This window comes from Tursiops truncatus, chromosome 5 (assembly GCF_011762595.2).
Source record: "Tursiops truncatus isolate mTurTru1 chromosome 5, mTurTru1.mat.Y, whole genome shotgun sequence".
NCBI lineage: Eukaryota > Metazoa > Chordata > Mammalia > Artiodactyla > Delphinidae > Tursiops > Tursiops truncatus.
In genome coordinates, this window is record NC_047038.1 from 37,269,542 (window position 1) to 37,286,984 (window position 17,443).

Below are 17,443 nucleotides of genomic sequence, written 5' to 3' on the forward strand. Positions count from 1 at the left end.
CTAGTTGGCTTCTTTTTTTTCTTAATTTTAATTAAAAATTAACATACAATAAAATTGACCTTTCTGCTGTACAGTTCAATGAATTGTAATACATATGTGTATATATATACATATATGCCAACATATATATATATATATATATATATATATACACACACATATATATATTCTCTTTTGGTGTAACCATTTTATAGTCAGGATGCAGAACAGTTACATCACCTACAAAATCTCCCTCATGTTATCCTTTTGTAGCCACCCCCCACCCCCCTCCCCCTACACAACTGGTTCTTCCTTGCTATAGTTTTGTTTTTTTGAGAATTTTATGTAAATGGAATCATGTTGTATGTAACCCTTTGAAACTGACTTCTTTTAGTGAATATAATGCCCTTGAGTTTCATTTAAGATGTGTGTTTATTAATAGTTCCTTCCTTCTTTGTTGCTGAGTAGTAGTTTATTATATGCAGGTACCATGGTTATCTGTCACTTGTTGAAGGACATTTGGGTTATTTCCAGTTTTTGACACTTATGAAAAGAGCTGCTACAAATATTTGTGTACAGGTTTTTGTGTGAGCATAAAGTTTCATTTCTCTAGGGCAGATAACCAGGAGTGGGATTGCTAGGTCGTATGATAACTATATGTTTAATGTTATTAAAAAAAACTGCCTGTGCACAAATGTTCTTAGCAGCATTATTCGTAATGATCAAGAAGTGAAAATAGGGCTTCCCTGGTGGTGCAGTGGTTGAGAGTCCACCTGCCGATGCAGGGGACACAGGTTCGTGCCCCGGTCCGGGAGGATCCCACATGCCGCGGAGCGGCTGGGCCCGTGAGCCATGGCCGCTGAGCCTGCACGTCCGGAGCCTGTGCTCCGCAACGGGAGAGGCCACAACAGTGAGAGGCCCACGTACAGAAAAAAAAAAAAAAAAAGTGAAAATAATCCAAATGTCCATCAACTTGAGGAATGGGTAAATAAAATATGCTATATCTGTACAGTGGATATTATTTGGCAATAAAAAGTAATGAAGTACTGATACTTATTACAACATGGATAAGCCTTGAGAACATGCTAAATGAAAGAAGCCAGTCACAGAGGGCCACATATTGTATGATTCTATTTGTATGAAATGTCCAGAAGAGAGAAATCGGTAGAGACAGAAAGTAGGTTGGTTGCCTAGGGCTGGGAGGGTTGGGGAGATACAGGAAGTGACTGTCAATGAATATGGGATCTTTGGGGTGATGAAAATATTCTAAAATTGATTGAAGTGATGGTTGCACAACTTGTGAATATACTAGAAACCACTGAATAGCACACTCTGAGTGAATTGTATGCTATATGAAGTATATCTCAATAAGGCTGTTTAAAAAAACAACAACTGCTAACTTGTTTTTCACAGTGGCTGTACATTTTGTATTCTCGCCAGCAATACGTGAGAGGTCTAGGTGCTCCACATCCTCACCAGCACTTGGTATTGTCAGTATTTTTTATTTTAGCTATTTTAGCTAATGGGTGTGTGTGTAGTGATATTTCATTATTAATTTGAATTTCCCTAATGGCTAATGACGTAGAACAGCTTTCATGTGTCTGTTTGCCTTCTTTAGTGAGGAGTCTGTACAAGTCTTTAGCCCATTTTAAAACTGAGTTGTTTGTTTTCTTAGCGTGAAGTTTGAGAGTTCTTGACATGTTCTGAATACAAGTCCTTTGTCAGATGTGTGATTTGCAAGTATTTTCTCTTAGTCTCCCAGTTAGTTTGTCTTTTCACTCTCTTAAACACTTCTTGATGGGTTACAGGTTCTCAGGGTTTCATTGTTTGATTACTTCTGTACCCTCAGTGCCTAATATAGTACCTGGCATAAAACAGATAATCAGTTAATATTTGATGGATGAATGAATGAGTTCCCTCTTCTTACTGATTAGCAGCAGGTTTTTGTTTTTGTTTTTGTTTTCTGAGAGATAATATATTAAAAGTAAACCTAATTAGGTCACTTCCCTGATTAAAATATTTCCTTCCAGTTACCTCTTTAGGAAAAAAAAATCTCTAATATAGATTGTAAAGCCTGGAATGATACAGCTTGGTTCCTTGAACATTTCATGCTGTCCTCTGCCTCATAGTCTTTATACATGCTGTCCCCTCTGTCTGAAACACTTTTCCTCCCACTCTCTTTGCCAGGCTAATTTATTTATTTCTTAGTTCAAGCATCACCTTCGCTCATTCATTCTAGACTCTGGGAATATAAGAATGAATAAGACAGATACAATCCTTATCCTCTTGAGGCTTACCTTTCATGGCAGAAACCCTCTCTACCTCTCACCCCAGAGTAGGTTGGGCGCCTCTATTTTATGCTTTTATAGTACCCCTATGTTTCTACTTCACAGAACTTTGTGTAATTATTTACAGTTATGTATGTTCAGTGTTTTTCACCCTACCAGCCCATAAACCAGTGACTTTTAAATATTTTTGTTTATTTGTCCTTTAAAAGAATTTTGAAAAAAACTAAGTAACCTCATACATATATTTCAAGCTGACATCTATAATTTTTCATTATAAGTTTAAATAGTTGCAAAGGATATCATTTCCAGCATACTATAAAACTTGACATTTTAAAGTTAAACTTTTGATCATTCTTTTAAATGTATCCCATGGAATCTAAATACTATATTTGATACCATCATTTGTTGAAAAAAAAACAAAACCCTTAAAAAATCTTTTTTATAGTCATAAATTTTACAGTCTTCCTTTTTCTCCGTAAACTCCATTTCACTTCCCCCACATAATATTATCCTATCCCTCATTATTGTTGAAAATCTTTTATTGCTCATTCTCTTATACTTCTTTGCAACAAAAATAGGTATACAAGTAGAAATTTAATTTTTAAGGTATTTCCAGTGATGACCAAAAGGCTGTAATTGTTCCCTGTTGAATTATTCTGTGTTGAGTTACCTTTGCAACTATTACCAATATACATGGATTAAAACAAAAAATATGTTATTTGAGGTGAAAAGTCTCTTGAGGCAACAGATTTTTTTAACTAGATCGTATGCAAGTGGATGAATGTTACTTTTTTCTAGACTATGACAGTGTTCAATATCAACTACATTCTTAATTTGCATTTCTTATGACGTAGGAGCCAAGAAACCTTGGAAACCTTGTTTGCATACATAAGCGGACAAAAGTGGAAGGAGTTTTGTTATAGCGCTGGCACTCCACTCTGTTCTTTGAACTTCTTCTGAGTTACGTGCCCAAACTGTCATCAAAACTTTTTAAAGTGATCTGTCAGCTGACAACTCAGATCCTCCATTAATTGTGTTGAGTGGAAAAAATTGTAACCCCCCCCCCCCGCCCCCGGCCACCAGACTTGTGAAAGGGTTTGTTGTCCAGTCATTAGAGTCATTCCCAGAATTTATAATTGTCCCTTTGTTAGAGGTTTTTATGTCCAGGACAGTGCACCATAGGAAGATTCAGGTATGGTGGAGCTCTGACTTTCTTTAAGAAGTGGGAGAGGGGTGCTTGTGAAGGGTTTGTGAGAAAGTAGAACCAGCAGGATGTGGGTCACAGCAGATTCACAGGCAGATCTGCTTCAGAAAAGAGTTATACATAGATGTTGAGGCTCTAGAAATAGACTTCCTTAAAACTATGTGTGCCAGATACGCCACAGCAGTCCCTCCTGTGCTTCCAGGGGTACCCATCCCTCCGATGTGTGGACTACTGCTTCAGGACACATGAGGGCAAAGAGCTATGATTTTTTTTTTTTTTTTCCAACCACAATTTCCTCAACTCAGGACGTCTAGTAAGAACTCAATAAATATTTTTTCACTGATGCAGGAAAAAAATTTTTCATGTAAAATTTGACTCTAAATCAATTAACTCTTTCAGTTTTCTTTGAAAAGATATAAAAGGGAAAATGTTTTTATTCCAGAGTAGTGTTGTATGCTATGAAGTTCATTTTTAATTTTCAAGAATAAAATGTTCTTTTACAAGTAAATTTTTTAACTCAGTAGCTTATAATAATGCCACTTTCCCTAAATCCTTTTTCTTTGTTTTCCCAATTACAGTGTTTAAGGTAACTTTTACTGTTTTTCAAGTAATAAGGTTCTGCTTGAATTCTCCACTGAAATAATGTTTTTTTGGTACTTTTTATCCTAATGTAATTTTCAAAGATTTAAAAAAATGTTGTCATTTGTTTTCTTTTTACCTGCAAGTGTTTTTGAGGTATCTGGTAGGTCCTTTTAGGCATATTACAGCTATAGGGTAATAAAGGTCTGTGTGCGTGCATCACGTAAATAGGTTATATTGCTGCTAAGAAATATGAACTGTAGATTGGCAGCTTCATCTTTCTGTTAATGTGCAGATTCTTAATGCTTAATATCCTGGAGGTTTCTGTTTTTCTGCAGAAAATCTAATACAGATTTTCTGTTGCCTCTTAAAATGCTGCACTTCTCCAGGAAACCTTATCTTCAATATAGCATCTGGTTTTCTGTGAAGTCAAAATTCTGAATCAGAATTTCCAGCTGTTGCATCTAGTTTTATGGAGCCTGAATTGAAAATCAAAAACTAGGTTATGTACTTAAATACCAGAAGTGAATATAATCTTTCTTTTTATAAAACAGGATGGCAATTGTATTTAAGTATTTCCAATTTGCAGAGTTATTGTTCATGATTTGCTCCAAGAGAAACAAGATTGAATAACAGCTGAACAGCTTTAAGTGAATAGGTTACGTTTTATTCTCCTGTCAGTGTCCTGTGAACCTACACATGTGGTGTCTGCACAAGGACAGATAAGAATTGTAAAATGTTAGTACTCACAAGCGCCTTACAGACCATTTAGTCTGACTCTCCTCATTTTCTAGATGAGGAAACTGAAGCCTTATTTTGCCCTGTATATAGAAAATGATCACTAACTTGAGGCAGAAGAAATCGGGTTTAATGGTATTAAGATAATTGTGTTGTTTACTGTTCTAAAAAGCAGTCATTCTGAACAGGCAAACAAAGGGAGGGGAGCCTTGGCAGTACTGCTCATGGACTGCCGCTGTGTGCCTGGGACTGGGATGCCGTATGAGGCAAATAGTTCCTTTCCTGTGTGGGAAACCATTTGGCAATATATGTCAAGATTTAAACATGTTTGTAACTTTTTAGCTTGTAATTCCTCTTTTAAGACTTTGTCTTAAGGAATTACAAAATCAGATAAAGGTTTAGTATACAAAAATACTCTGGTATGGTTTAGCACAAAGATGTTCATTACAGCATAATTTATCCTGTGGAAAATCAGAAGAAACAACTTAGTTATCCAGCGGTAGGAAAATAGTCAAATTATGGTAAATTTAAACAGTGAAATGTTATATAGCCATCAAAGTAGTTTTCTAGAAGATTTTTTAATTATGTGAGAAAGTGCTCATTATGGTGTCAATTAAAATAAGTAGAATATAAAATTGTACATATAATATGGTTCCAATTATATAAAGGATATATATACATAAAATGGAAAATACATCAAAGTGATAAAAGAGTTTATTTCTAGGTGATCTTATGGGTTGGTTTTATTTTCTTTATATTGTGCTTATTTCACAAATTCTCCCTGATTAGCAGAAAATAAGGTTATTAAAAAAGAAATTTAAAATGTAGTTGAAGAGGCAAAATTTTTTCTAATACCAAGTGATGGAAAACCCACTTTAAAATCCCACTGAGGACAGGCTCATTGATACACAGTCTCTGATGCTTGTGCTCTGTTAAGTCTCACACAGCTGCCCTACCTTCACCCCCATGGCTGGGATCCTAACGGTGGGAGTAGTGACCCATCTGGACTGTGGGCAGTGGGGTGAAATACACGAGTAACTGCTGTATTAATCAACAGTCATTTTATTTGGCAAAAAATAAATTTGAAAAGCCATTTCCCCCTGTTGAATGAACATTCCTTTATTCTTTCATTTAGCATACGTTTTTAGTGCCTACTAGTTAATTCTTCTGACTTGAAGGTAACATTCTGCTACTAGTGATTCTTTGCCCAGTGATTGTTGAAATTTTCATAAATCTGCTTGCCAGAGTATTCTGGTATACAGGTAACTCGACACAGTTCCTGTTCTCACCTGGTTCAGGTTTAATAATTAAATTGGGTTAGCAATTAAATAATGAATGTTTGTGTAGAAACCAGTCAGTGTAATATCTGTGAACCTGAAAAGGCAACTTTATAATCAGTGCAGGGCTTGGTGGGATCCATGTGGCTGTGGCTTTGCAGTGCAACATGGTCGAGCAGCTGGGCAAATTAAATGCTGTTTTTCTAAAAGGTAAGCTTTCCAGAGCATGATATGGTTTTCTTGCTTTCAAAATTCTTTGAAAAATCTGTGAATATTTTGAATATTCCAGTTTATAATTTATAATTCCACTTTATAATTCCACTTTATAATTTAAAATTAATAACTTCTTACTACTGAAATTTCATATGTTTTATACTAACCCCCTAGGAAAAAAAAAGTATTTACTTACTTCAGATTTCTTATATTGATTTCAGTTGGTCTCATTCCACATTACAATTACGGCTTTCCAGTCCACAAGGTATGGCTTAGAGTTGTGTTTCAAATTTGAAATGGGTTGTGCATTAATAAAGCTACTGTTTTTAGTTTAATAAGGAAAGATCTTCGAAGAAAGTTTGTTAGGCACTGGGATAAATTTTGTAAATGTTTGTTATATGTTAGTTCATGATAGCCTCAAATTGCTATCCCCCTGCTAAGAAGTGGCACCTTTTTTCTTCATTAGCCTGTTCGGCCTAGTTGTCCATTTTGTCTCATAGGCTATAGCCAAGGAATTCTAGAGCTGGAAAATGCTGCCTAGGTGAGCTTTCTGTCTTCTTGCAAAAATAACCTGAAGCCCTATGATGAGTATCTTATTCTTAAAGGCCTTCAGAGAAGGCCACAGTCTTTCCAGTGCTTAGCATTTCTCATTGACCACATCTTTTTCTCTTTTTTCTTTTTTATCTGATATGAAACCTAGATCTTCTTCTTAAAATTTAAGATGTTTTGCTATTTGCCTAATACTTTGGAGTACTAAGTTATACCCTTATGGATATAAACTAATTGTTCTTATTATCCTTCCTAAATGTCCTGACTGCTTATGTATTACCTGATTGTTTTGTCCTAACAATAGTGTTATGTACCAGTGAACTGGTATCACAAAACTGTTTTTCTTAGAAAGATTGTGAAGTCTTTGATATTGAATTGGGCCAGTGATTTAAATAGTCCAAACACATGTACTTAGGTTTATTTAGCAATTCAGTAGATGTTTATGGGATACCGGGACTATGTGCCAGTCATTGTATTGAGGATTGAAGATACCAAAAGAAAAAAAAAAGGATGAGATTAAGTGTTTCAAAGTACAGCAAGTCTAGTAGGGAGACCTTTCTGATATATTGGCAGTAATATTATAGTTATTTGGGGTTTATTATTATTAATGGGTTTATTATCCAGTATTATTTTGCAGAGAAGTAGAAAAGTGACTTCAAATCTGTTTTCTTTTTGCCCACCCCCCCACCTCCCCGCCGCCCCTGGGAGTGTTTCCCTCCAGAGAAAAATTGTTCTAAAAAGAAAAATAAAACTTCCAAATTTAGGGAAGACATATATAAACGAGTTATAAATTTATGTGGTGAAAACAATATGCAATGAGGTTCTATGGAACAAGAATTCCCCTTTTATAGAAAAGAGTGATAAAGTTTGATTTTCCCAGTTAGTATTGTTACAGAAGTTTTATGTGACTAATTTTAATGAGTATAAAAATGCAACATCTGTTCATTTACAGTAACTAGTAATCATACCTTTCTTTGACATATACCATATACCCTCAGATGTAAATACCCAGGAGTACATTATCTCTGACCATAGCATATTGTCTCCTTATATTCTTAGAAGATAAAGTTAATCTTCGTTTAACTCATCAGGTGCAATACACATTTTGCTCTAGGCCTAGTAGATGTATCTCAGGAGGATATGGCAGGGTGACTCTGAGGACCAGTGAACACATTTTTAATTTACAGATCTTATAAATTCTAGTGCAATAGGCAGTATAGACATTAGTTAAGAGCAGAGATTCTGGAGCCACATTAACTGGGTTTTAATCTAGTTATGCTCTGCATTAGCTGAGTGACAGTGGGCACAGTATGTAACCTTTCTGTGCCTCAATTTCCTCATATGTAAAATAGGGATATTAGTACTATTCACCTCATAGATTAAGGAGAATTAAGTGAGTTAGTATCTGTAAGACAGAATAAAACTGTGCCTGGTGCAGAGTGTTATATGGGTGCTAGTGAGTGTGTGAATAGACGTTTTGTTATCTGTTGATGTTTTTGGTATTAATCACAGAATAATAAGGTGCCATTTGTAGTTCTGGGGCCTGCTCGGGGATTGATGCTGAACAAGTTGAGTGGTGATATAGCTTTTTCTAGTTTTCCTTAGTTCCCCCCTGCCGCCACCCCCCAGTTTTTCTGCAACTCATGGTTCATCATAAACATCTTAGAAATTGGAAGTCTGTGATCTTTATTGGCATATTGTGCAGTAATCCTGGGAATTCAGCCTGAGCCCCTGAGAACTAAATCAGAGGTCATGCTCTCCTAAAGCCATACCAGACAGGCCTTCTGGTACAGATACTGGGGGGCGGGGGTTGGAGGAGTCTTGTGGTCTTCACGGCTCCCTTTGCGCTGTGGAGCCTGAGGGGGCGTCTGGGCGATGGTACACTTGCATGTCTGTGATCGTCCGCTCCCATCGCCAACCTAGGTCCTGGATCTGGGATGGCAGACCCAACCACAGTCCTCAGAAACCAGCACAGTCCTTCACTGGTTCAAATGCTGTTTTTATGGAATTCATTTCTGTGTAGAACATTAAGAAGCCAATTCTTCCACTGGCTATTAAGTCCTCTCAGATACAGGCTAATTTGCCTTGGCAGTATGAAGGAATCTTCTCCCTGCCTCTCACAAAAGGCATGTAAGTCACTGCTTCCCACACCCTTCATCTGCCTCTTTAAAACAGCTGTTCTTTGCACACCCTAAGTGCTAAGACTTACGGAATTTGAGTCTCCTGCATGACACAATGGTTTAATGTGGCTGGTGGTAGGTTTTTTTCCTTTTCTTTCTTTTAACTCCAAACCTGTGGTACTATAGTTATTTAACATGGAAAGGGTTTTAGGTAAAATGTCAGTCTTTCTACCCACAGTTGTGTAGGCAGCATCAGTCTGGTGAGGCTTTTAATGACACTCCAAAGCTGCTGCTTTTAAACAGCACAGGTAACCCAGGCCTCAGCTCCTCCCCCCATTACTGTGGCTGGGGCCAGCTGGGTGGGTGGGGTGGGGGTGTGGGTGGTGGATCAGAGAGAGGAGAGCCTGCAAAGTAGGGACAGCAGTGAGGCATCTCCACGGTTAAGGCTGACGGGTGAGCAGAAGGGGGTGGATTCAGGAGCCATTTCAGACAGAGTCTGTAGGGCTCGCTGATGGATTGGCCGGAGTAGTTCAGTGGGAGGCAGTGATCAGCTGTGAGGGCTCTGCCTAAGAGGACACTGACGTTCTCGTAATCTCATAACTGACTCAGAGCATAGTAGCTGACACAGGACCTGCGGCCACGGTCCTGTGATGGGGGGTTATCAGGACGTGAGAGGCCTCACAGCTCTTGGATGCTGTTTCATTTTGCTGCCCAGGCCTCTCCTTTCCCCCTTAGCTCACCACTGGGGTTGCTATTTAAGAAATCAGAGTTTGGGACTTCCCTGGTGGCGCAGTGGTTAAGAATGCACCTGCCAGTGCAGTGGACACGGGTTCAAGCCCTGGTCTGGGAAGATCCCACGTGCCGTGAAGCAACTAAGCCCGTGCGCCACAAATACTGAGCCCGCAAGCCACAACTACTGAAGCCCGCACACCTAGAGATCATGCTCCGCAACAAGAGAAGACACCACAGTGAGAAGCCCGTGCACCACAATGAAAAGTAGCCCGCGCTCACGGCAACTAGAGGAAGCCTGCGCGTAGCAACAAAGACCCAACGCAGCCAAAAATAAATAAATTAATTAATTAAAAAAAAAACCCAAACTCATCATTAGATGTTTAAAAAGGAAATCAGAGTTTATCTCACTTAATGGTGGTGTTGGGCAGTGCTCTGACTCGGTTTCTTCATCTTGATATTGAAGATCTTATATTATTTGCTTTACCTTTCTCTTGGGAATGTAAAGAATAAATGAAAAAAAAGAGAAATCTTGGTTTTGAAAGTGTATATGACAAAGAGATCTTGATGAAGGTACACTTATTTAATGAAATATAATTCAACTGTAGGATAAAAATATCACATGATCGGATAATCATAGATGTTCTCATTTACCATCCCAATATTTCAGACGTGGACAGTTTTTAGAGCCCGTAGTGTGTAGTTGACAGGCCCACTGTACTATGTCATTTTATTTTAACTCTCATATCCATTTTAACTCGTTCCATCTCCTTATACTAGGATACTGTGAGATCCTCCTTTTTTAAAAAATTTTGTTGCAGTTAACTCAACAGATTATTTTACCTAAAAATGAATGTTATTATGTGTTTTTTTTTTTCCTGTTTAAAAATTCAGACATGGGGTTGGGGAGCTGGACCTGGACCTGGACTAACATAAGGCTACCATTTATTTTTTGTATTTAAACGTACAATTTTAATATGAAAGAAAAGAGAGAGAAAGAAAGAAAGCCGTCTTCTTCTGTCAGCACCATCTGTAAAAGAACACTTAACACCGTTGGCTTACAGAAATTCCTTCACTGGGCATTCAAGGCCTTCCAGTCTTTGCTTAGTACTTGTTGTATGCCAGGTATTTTTCTGAGCAGAAAATAACCCATTTCACCCTCATATATGTGTGGTATGTCCCCATTTTTACAAAAGAAGAAACTGAGGCAAAGATAGGTTAAGTAATCTGGGCACACCCACACAGCTAGTGACTGTCAGAGCCTGTGTTGGATCCAGGCAGTCTGAGTGCAGAGTCCGCTTTACTGTCCCCCACCCTGCCCCCATCAGTGGTTCTCAGCCTGCTTGTCCATTAGACCCATCTGGAGAGCTTGCCAAGAGTGCCAAGGGATGAAGAGAGACGTTTTACCTGGCCCTACTTGAAACCAATCAAATCTTCCTTCTTCACCCTTTTCAAGGTCACTGTCTCCCTGTTTTTCTAGTCCACCAGACCCTTTTCTTCCCCTGATTTCATGACATATGTAGGGTTTTTAATGGCCTTTTGCAATTAATGGCATACAGCTTTATGGGTTGGCTCTCTAACGCAGGGCCCTTGGGGACAGGGACATCCTTCCTCCCTGTGTGTAGCCTTCCCTGTGCCCAGCACAGCGTTGTACGCATACACAGCACTTGATTGTTAATCCCTCTGTGGACGCCTCAGTGTACTGTTGTCGCTTTGAATCGGGAAATCCCATGATGTATGGAAAGAGCATGGATAGTTAATTGGGCAGATCTAATTTGACCAACTCTAGCATATCTGAGCCTCAATTTTCTTAGCTGTAAAATTGTAAAGGTGATAATATTAGAGGATTAATAGGAAGATTAAATGAGATATGTGAAAATATGGGCTATGCTCTGTCCTGTAGTAGGTAATCAAAAATAAACGCTGAATTCTTTCTTTGTAAAGTAAGCACAGAAGGGACAGCGAATGCAGTCCCTTCATTTTGCAAGCGAGGAAATTGAAGCATAAAGAAGCGACTTGACCAAGGGCACGCTGTGAGCCCAGATGCAGTCTCTGTGTGGATTACTCATTCTGTACTGGTGTACAGTTAGGTGGTTAATAAATGCTTTCTTACTACTGTGATTATTATTACCTTCTGCTCCATAGCGTTTGCACTGTCACCTCAGTGTACTCTTATATGCGTTATGGAACTCTCAAAGCAACTTTGCAGGCCTCCAGTGTCTGACCCCAATGTAAAGCTTTGCCTGTTGGATACAGTCCTAAAGGAGCCACCATCGGATACGGAGTTAAGGAGGTACAAGGAAAGAGTATATATTTACCTTGATTTTTTTGCACAAGAGGGAGTAGAGTTAAAAATATACAATGAGGTTGAAAGCCCATGAAGCTCTTTCCAGTTCCTGTGTCTTCTGTGAGAACGGGGCTCTTTTATCTTTCATAAGTTCTTGCATGTATAAGGTTAAAAGCAGACGGGAAATGAAGTTATTCCAACTATGCTTCTAATAGAACGTTGATATTTTGTTTTTACTAAACATCATATTGTAGAAGCTTCAAAATAGCATCATGCGTTGAGATTGTTTAAACCATTATAAGCGTCATTTTCTATTGATGCTTTAGAATAGATTTTTTAGATTTCTATTAAGGTTGGTTATTATAATTTGAAATAAAAGTGAAAAACAATTCATAGACACATAATATGTATTATTTATTTGGGGGCCTAATTGCTAGGGAAGTGTGCAGCCAGTAGCGAAGATAGGAAGATAGTAAGATGCGTCATTTTCTGATCTCTGAACCCAAATTCTTGACTTCTGTCATCTCCCCTCCACCCCCTGCAGAAACCCTTTTTTTTTTTCATAGTGGGATAGTTTTTGGAACAACCAAGGTGAACACACTCTGGTGTCAAATCATTTACAGTTCCTCATCATTTTCTGACCCATTTTGCAGCTTACTACCTATGCTAAGATGTCTTGATTCTCTTAAATGCTTGGGAAGGTTTTCCTTTGTAGGACTGTGAAATTAGCCCTGAACAGTGGGGGGAGGAAAATGCCTGTGTCTTTTCCAAAAAGTGGGTTTGCTTACAGAAGATGATGATAAATGTTTAGCATTCTTAGCAGCGCCTAAAGTCATGCGGAGAAATACCTATTTCAGGCCTCTCCAAGGACTTTGTCTAAAAGCAGAAACATTTGTAGTTTGGACTTTACTTGGGGTTTACAATACACTGTATGAGCACGTTACAAATATTTAACATTTATTTTTTGACATGATCACTGGTATCTTTGTTTCCTGATTCTACACTAAGCTCTTAACCTTTTTTTGTTTTTATCTTCTTTTTCAAAAAAGTCTAAATGGGTGGGTTTTTAAAAATATAATGGAAACAATGTGGCTTAACTTCTAAAATTATTCATTATGCAGAGAAAAACCTGAAGCTATAAAATTTAAATCTCATGAAAGTTAATCAAATTTGGTAGTGCACAGATTTTATCAAAACCTGAATTTCATAAGCCTTGAAAACTTTGATGTTTTAAAAATGTTTGAGGAGTTTGTCTTTACCATTCCTCAAATACACACATTCTTTCAGACCACTCGGGAAGAAAGTGCACAGAAGAGTGTTGCCGACTCCCTGAGGCGTCCCCAACTGGTTTCTAAAGCTGAAAGAAACTTCTTAGTCATATGGTGATAAGCAGAATTCAGAACATGTCTCTATTTTATTTTAGCACGTGTGAAATAGAAAGTGATAGTGATCACAAGAATGCAATTTGAGTTATGACATGTTGATGGAGCTTCATACTAAGGCACTGTAAATGATATTTTTGGTTTCCTTATGAAAACAAAGTGAGTTCTGCTCTGAGTGATTCTCCTAATTGTTATTGTTAAGTTCTTTGCTCTGCTCTCTCTTTTTCTGCTCAAGCTTAGATAATCTACAAATACTGTTTGGATCCTGTGTGTTTCACTTTCTTTTCTTAACGAAAAGTTTTCAGTGGGTGTAGTCCCTGAGCAAATCTTTTTCTTTCCAACAAAGTATTTAGCTTTCTATGCACACAAATTCACGAGTCAGTTAAAAGTGTTTGATTAATTTATCACAAAGAGTGCCACCTTGAGTAAAAACAATTCTACTCTGTGGAAAGTTCTTTCTTTTTAAAAGAGGGTCCTTATTTCTAAGAGCAGAGCTCTGATTTTAATTAAAGAGCATTTTATGCAATTTTTTTCTAAAGCTTAAGATTAATTTCTATGGTTACTAGGGGTATAAATCTCTAGATTGCTTTAAAACAGAGATTTTTGTTCAGGAGAGAGTTGACAGCTCCCTTTAAGAGAAGCAATTACTTAATTTTACTTTCCTAAGTTTAAACACATAAAAATATTTGTAATGATACCCCAAAGGCATCATAAAAATGTAAAATAATTGTACTCTAAAATATCTAAAATTACAGGAAATAGATCTCATTTTTAAAAAAAAACTGGGATTCATGGCTGGGGAACTGGGGTGTGACATACTTCAAAATCAGAATCTCTTGTCTGGAGCCTTTTTTTTAATGGTAAAAAAAAAAAATCTTTTCTATTGCCAATCATACAGACTTTAAAATATGTTCATTCTATTAGGAAATATTTCTTTATAGTTTCATTACCTTTAACATGTACCACTTTACGAATGTCTTAGATCCCCCTTGAGAGACAAACTGCTGTCTCTAGAATTAAATGGCATCAGTTGGCTGGTGGATTAACTGTATCGCAGTTACCCTTTAGGCTCTTTTTAATGATTATTTTTAAACCTACATAGCCCAGTTTTCTAAGCAGCTTTGAACAAGGGCAGCATAAATAGTTTCCAGTGTTTTACTTATCCAAAGTATACTTCCTTTTTCAGTAGATAATGTTAACTGGTAAATTGTTCCCAGGTTAAAGGTTTGTCATATTTTAATAAATATAGTGCAAGATCTATAGTAGGGACGCTTAAAGAAAACCCCCCACCTTTCCAAGTAAATGAATTAATACTTATCTTCTTTCCCACGTTGGTATTGTAGTATCAGTTCTTTTGCTATTTTCAGTTACTAAAATTTTAAGTGGGTCTTATATAGTAAAATGTCGTCATTTTATTAGGAAAAGTGAAATTAGATAGTTTTGAAAGAAAGGGTGTTTCTTATGTAATATGAATGCTGTTGGGACTAGGTATGCTTTTAGTTTAAAACGTGCCTGATTCAGGAATGCTTTGCATTAAATGAGTTTATATTTTGAGAGCAAAATGGGGGGAAAGAAAACTACTTTCCCTCCCTTTTTTTTTAAGAGACAAAAAAATTAAGTTGAATGCAGATATTGAAAGTGCTGTGAGCTGAATGTTTGAGCAACAAATGTAAACACTGATTATTGCAAATGTACATTTGGACCAATTTACTTTTATCTTTCAAGCGAAACATTTCCCACGGTTTTTGTGGGCTTTTATTTAAGTTGGGAAAGCTTTGGAAGTTTGTGTGAAAGTATAAATAAGTTTGGGAAAATCATGATTAGAGTTTGATAATAAACATGCAAAAGCAAATTGGGAAACTATTAAAGTCAGATGTAATATTTAATAATGTTTTCTCTAAAAACTCATTTTCAGGGAGAAGAATGGTGGTTTATGTGGCTCTGGAATAAAGACTTTGGCTGTAATTGAAAATAAGGGCTAAATATGAATTCTTCAACATGTATGAAATTTTGCTTGTTTTTTTTTTTTTTTAAGAACCTTAATGATTGTTTGGGAGTTCCCATAATGTCCCCCTCCAATTATGGGCACAAAAACTACATATGGATTTCCATTTAAAAAACAAAATACATACTTAGTTGCCAGGAAAATTTAAACTACTTTTTAGGAAAGAAGCATTTTAATGTATATATTTTTAATGTATAGGGAGATTCCTAATTTTGCAGGGCGGAAAAAAATTTTAGTTCATTTAATTATTGAAATATATCATAATATAGAGTATAAATAAAAATAAAATTTAAAAACCTTAGTAGTCTGAAATTTGTTATAAACCTCATTGTCATTACATCAACCTCACAATTGCAAATTGGCATTTTATTTTTAGTTTAAACAAATTCTTGGGGAAATTTGTCCATTTTTTACTGTAATACCGGAAGTGTAAAATGATATTACATTTAGGTACTTTTGAAATAGTAGTCATGCCAACATTTGATCAGATACAGAATTTTTGAAAGCTTTCTTGAACATTTATAAAGTTTTACTTTCCTTTCTTTGACACACTACTGTATATGTCCCTAAAAAGTGTATGTGTTTGGGATGGGGGGGCGGTTAGTGTTACATTTTGATGACATTTTTTTGTTTGTTTGTTTTTTGTTTTTTGTGGTACGCGGGCCTCTCACTGTTGTGGTCTTTCCCGTTGCGGAGCACAGGCTCCGGACGCGCAGGCTCAGCGGCCATGGCTCACGGGCCACTCCGCGGCATGTGGGATCCTCCCGGACCGGGGCACAAACCCATGTCCCCTGCATCGGTAGGCGGACTCTCAACCACTGTGCCACCAGGGAAGACCCTTGATGACAGTTTTATTGCTTACAAATTGATATGTGATTTTAACTGAAACTTGTTGCTGGGATAAGAATGGAAAATTTTATATGCATGATGTTTCAGATGCTTTACCTAATGATCTGAAAAACTGTTAAAAGGAATTTAAATTATATACACTGGTTTTACTTTTAAAGCTTTCAACTGAGTTCTCAATATAAAATTCAAATACAGGACTTAAAGTATTTAGGTGTCTAAATATAAAACAGTAAATCTTAAAAGTAGGCTGAAAAGATATAATTTGATTCTCAAAATCAAGATCTCTATATATACAGCTCAGGATCTAACCATTATTTTTCTAGCTATTATTATACACAGATTGAAAAATATATTAGGAACTAATTATTTTCTGCTATTTTGAACACTTAAGTAAGAATCAGTTTTTATCAGTTTAGTCCCCATTTTATAAAAACTAGCAGTTAGCAATTTGCTATAGTCTCTTTAAATCCTAGAAACTCCTAACTTTTATTTTCATTTTTTCAAGCAAAGAGATTGTTAGAATGTTCTGTAACTTACTCCTTGAAGTAGTATTTTTGCCTTATTTTCACTTTCAGTTTTATGCCTTATTTACTCCAAAGAAGACCACAATGAGGGAACGCAATCTATATTTTTTAGAGGACAGGGAATGATGAAACAAGGCCCGGATTTTGCTTGGAATTTGAACATTTGTATTATTGTTTGAGGCTGGCATGCTCTGCATTTTATTCCCACTCACTCAGTTGAAAGATGACTTCGGAGGCAAGGCTGTGTATCTTGTTACCAAGCCCTCTTTCTCAGAGCTTCATGATAAAACGCACATTGGTTCCTTTGCTTTTGTTTTCACTAATAAAGAAAAAATATATGTTTTAATAGAGCAAAGCACTTACACTTTGGGGGTTCGAATGTTATCTAAGCGTTTTCTGTTGAATGTAAATTATTGGCATCTATCAAGCAGTATGGAAGTTGAATGTATGTTTTCCTTTGTACCACCCTCAGTTGATTTCGCTCTTCTCTTTGCTGATGTGAAGCAGAAACTGGACAAGGTAACAGTTTTGATGATGAGATTAGAGGTAGCCAGGCTGACTGTCTCCTGGCTTTTAGAGAACCTTATAAGCTCAGGGCCACCCCTTCCCCTTGTTTAGATATTACTTGCTCTTTTGAGTTTCAGATTACAGGAGCAATTGATCTGCATGACCTATCTTAAGAACTTTAACTTTGCAGTGGAAACTTAAACCAAATGTATA

The 17,443-nt window shown here is 36.9% G+C and overlaps 1 protein-coding gene across 2 annotated transcripts in view; it reads left to right on the forward strand.

Moving 5' to 3' along the window:
- STX18 (syntaxin 18) overlaps positions 1-17,443 on the forward strand; it is a 120,918-nt gene that overhangs the window by 34,507 nt on the left and 68,968 nt on the right. The gene's annotated exons all lie outside the window — the stretch shown is intronic.